Below are 4,175 nucleotides of genomic sequence, written 5' to 3' on the forward strand. Positions count from 1 at the left end.
ATGACTGGTGCAGGGGCTTGATAAGGAATATAAAATTTATGTTGAACATGCCCAGGGAGCGAGCCATGGGAGGGAGTGTTGCTATGAGGTTTGTGTTTAGAAACACCAGACCATGCAGCTGCTGCAAAGATGTGTGGAGGGAAGGGACCTCAATAGAAGCAGGGAAACCAGAGGGAAAGAAGTCCTAACTTGGGGCTTTATTAGTTTGGGACAGTGAGGAAGGGTGGACCTGAGACATATCCAGCAGATCAAACCAGCATGGACTTGTGGCTGAATAGATATGAAGAGTGAGGGACACAGGAGGATTCAGGGTGACACTCAGGTTTGTATGTGGACTGAACATGTGCACGATGGTGCCTCTAAGTGACACACACACACAAGGATGGGATGGGAGGAAGGTAATGAATTTGTTTGGGCAGCATACACTGAAGGCTTCAGCCATCCAAGGGAATGGGTCCAGTGGTGAGTGGGTATGAATTTGTGGAGGGGGACGAGTGAAGAGCATTGGACTGGAGAAGGACTTGTGGGGTCAGCAATGGAGATTCATGGGCTGAACCCAAAAGAGCTAGGGAGGTGACCCAGGCAGAATGTCTAGAGCCATAAGAGCAGATCTAGGATGACAGTTGCTAAAGCAGAGCTTCCCAGTCAAGCAGCTACTGATCTCCACAACCCTTGGGATATCCAGCCCCACCAACTGACATCGGGCTGTTCAGGGTTCTAAATGCCCACCACTTCCCCCACTGTGCCACACAAATGTAATTTTCTTTGCATGCCACGACTGACAAATATTAGGCAACACTACGTATGGAACACAGGAAGAACATGGAGCTGAAGAAAGAGACTGAATCCCATGGGCCTGAGAGCCTGGAGGAGAATAAGGAGCTTTTGTCATCTCTGAATCCCAGGGGACAAGATTCTCCTAAGGACCAGAAGTGATTGTCAATTGTGAACTACATCAGGGAGGTGCAGTCTGAGGAGAACTGAAGTACATCCAGTGAGTTTTCAAACCAACTAGTCATTGCTGCCTTTGGTGAGAGAAGGATCAGTGGTGAGGGTGGGACCTAGGCTCCAGTAGGCAGTGGAGTAAACTGGAGATGAGAAGACCATTACAGCTGTGAGTTCGTTACCTCGGCATGCTACCAGGAAGAAAGGAGCTGGTTTGAAGTTTGGGTGGGATCGGGATGAATGGAGGTTGTCTTAGTGGGTGGAAAAGACAGCAACGTTTTTAAATTCTAAAGAAGACCCAGTCGGGTGCATGGGTAGGGTTGGACAGTAGGAGTCAGGCTCCTGTTAGGTCCTGGAGGCTGGGCATGCACGGGGTCAGGGAAGGATTGTTTTGTCTTTCAGTAGAGGGATGAGGCATAAAGGCATGCGGACCTTGTGCAAGAGTGGAGCGTGCAGTCCAAGGGACATGTCCTGGTGCCCTTAGTGTTCTCCTGTGGAGGGAAGGGAGACGGTTCCTGAGAACAGTGTGGCATGATAGCTGAAGGGAGTGTGAGAGGTAATGCTGCTGGTTTATAAGATGTGAGGTGTGGCACCACCAGTGAACCTGGGTGCATGGAGAGATGGGATGTGATTTTCCCAGAAGCTCTCACCTACACAGGTATGGGAAGAACATGGAAAGACAGCTAGACTCTGCCTGTTGCTTGGGCAGTTTCAGGGTGTTTGACTCAGGCCTTGGGGGACTGCTGTAGTGTGCAAGGGAAAAGTGCAGACAGAGCCTAAACTTGTGCTTGTGAATTAATTAAAAGGCTGGCATGGAGGGGAAGAGCAGGATGTCCTCCCATCTTCCTTCCTTCTCTCCACTCCCAGTCCTGCCCTCCAAGAGGGGAGGAGATAGTGTGTCTAGCTTTGTGATCAGAGAATGCCTGAATGTCTGAGAGGAGAATGAGCTGGTTATCCTGGGGCAGAGCCTGCTTCAGGCTTCTGGGCAGGACAGACCCTCTGCAAGCCTATACTTCCTTAGGCTGAGCTGCCACTGGTCCTGGGGGCCCTCCCAACTTCCCTCTCCCTTTCCCTCAACTGTCCCAGGCCCCAGGCTCTGCAGAAAGAGAGATGGAGTGGGGGAAGGGGGTCAGCAGCCAATCACATACCTGACAGCCCAAGGCATCTGCACCTGGTCTAACCAATCCCTTCTGAACAAACTGCTCACTCAGCCTCTGCTCCCTCCTCCCCTCCCTGCTCTGCCCAGCAACAGCAGAAAGGAGGCTGAAGGAGGAGAGGGAGGCCCTGCAAACTCCCAGCCCCTGGCAGCAGTGGAGCTGGGCCTCAGACTCACTCTATAGAGAGAGGTTGAAACAGTATTTACAGTTCCTGGAGCCCAGGCAAATAGTCCCTCGGGGCCCTCAAGACTGTACAAGCCCAGCTCTCACAGACAGGAACTCACATATTATAGAGATCCTGATCCTTGGAGCCTTTGGCCTCAAGCCAGTCATTCTCTCTGCACTCAGGGGCAGGCCCTGGGCTGGCAGTCTGACCAGCAGAGATACATAGTTCTGCTGGAGGAGACAGACATTGAGCAAGCAATTCCACAAATGCCTGTTTAATGGCAGCAGTGATAAGGCCTAGGAAGGAAAAGAGTAGAGTTTTATGTAGCAAAATAAGAGAGGACTTGATTTAGACGCTTTCATAGTTTATGTTGATTTCAGTTCTGTTTTCCTCAGATTTACAACGGCTATTTTATTCATGACTTTGCACCCAGAGGCCTTCCAACCTGTTGGTAAAAATGTGGAGTTTGTTTTCGATGTGAGTGGCTCCATGTGTGATACCAAGATGAAGCAGGTAACAGGGACTCTGGGGGTCTTTTGTAGCTTTTTATTTAGAAAATTCGAAAGAAAATCCAGCAGAGTGCTGGATCAGTGGTTCCCTGAGACCAGACTCCCTGCCATCCCATCACCCTTCGGCCTTATAGGCCTAGGCCTACCTTAGTGTCTTGGTTCCTTATCAATTAGGACCCCCATATACATGGAGCCACAGAACCCTAGGAATACTGAAACATAGGACCACAGGGCCTGAACCCATCAATAGCTTCCACCACAAGCCTCCAGGTCTCATAAGGGCTCAGAATCAAAGAGCCTTTGAGGTAGAGTACTCTGGTATCACAAAGGCTGAGTGAAAAATATTAAAACTTTGATCATTTTAAACTCTGAACTGTCAAGGGGCCACAGCTTTGTTTTATTTTTTGTTTTTTGACTATATTGCCAAAGGAGTATAATGCCCTGGACTTATAATGCTTAGGAACCATTGAGTCCTGGGTCCATCTAGGCTTCAATCTTGTTCCCCTTCTATCAGAGCACCCTTGAAAGAGAACCTTGCAGCCATAGGCCAAAAAGATTTTGATTTTAAAGCCTGAATCTATAAACTTTTGGAAACAGCTTTTCAGTCCATCAGACTTGAGTTCCAGAATATAAAGTTCTGATCTTAGGGCAGAATTGCCTTTGTTACTGAAAGAAGCATACTTTGGAAGTAAGGTATAGAATGCAAGATCCCCTGAATTTTAGCATCATGGGTACCTGGGTGCCTATGATTTCACAAAGTCTTTGGAAATTAAACTTTTTAAGGGTAAGATTTTTTTTGTGTTATAAACTCTAGGTGTCTAACACTAGTTATTCTAGGCCAGAGTGGTTTTTCAGCCCCTGAACCATAGTATCTTTTGAATAAACCTGAGGTCTACATGTCCAGTCTACAGTTAAATGTATTTAATGATTATTTCACTTCAGATATGGTATTTTTTAGTTTTAGAAATCAGCATTAGTGAGTTTAAAGAGATCATTGGAAAGTATCTTAATTGAGACAAAGACATCACAAAGAATGAAAATAATAGTTAGAAACATGTGTCAGAAAGCCAAATGATGAAATAAATTATATTTTTGTTTATTTTTATTGAAATATAGTTGACTTGTAGTATTGTGCCAGTCTCTGCTGTACACCAGATCCCACATACCTCAACTAAGACTCAGTGCAGCCAAATAAACATAATTACTTTTTAGAAAATGAAGGTAAAACTATGACTTTTTTAATATGTACTGACAGAATTTTTTATCAGCAAACTCAAGCTACAAGAAGAATTAGAGGATGTTCTTTAAGTTAAAGTAAAAGTAACTTAAATGGACAAACAGAATTTTAGAATGGTTGAAGTTCTCTTGGAAAAAATATACACATGGGTAAATATCAAA

This window comes from Cervus canadensis, chromosome X (assembly GCF_019320065.1).
Source record: "Cervus canadensis isolate Bull #8, Minnesota chromosome X, ASM1932006v1, whole genome shotgun sequence".
NCBI lineage: Eukaryota > Metazoa > Chordata > Mammalia > Artiodactyla > Cervidae > Cervus > Cervus canadensis.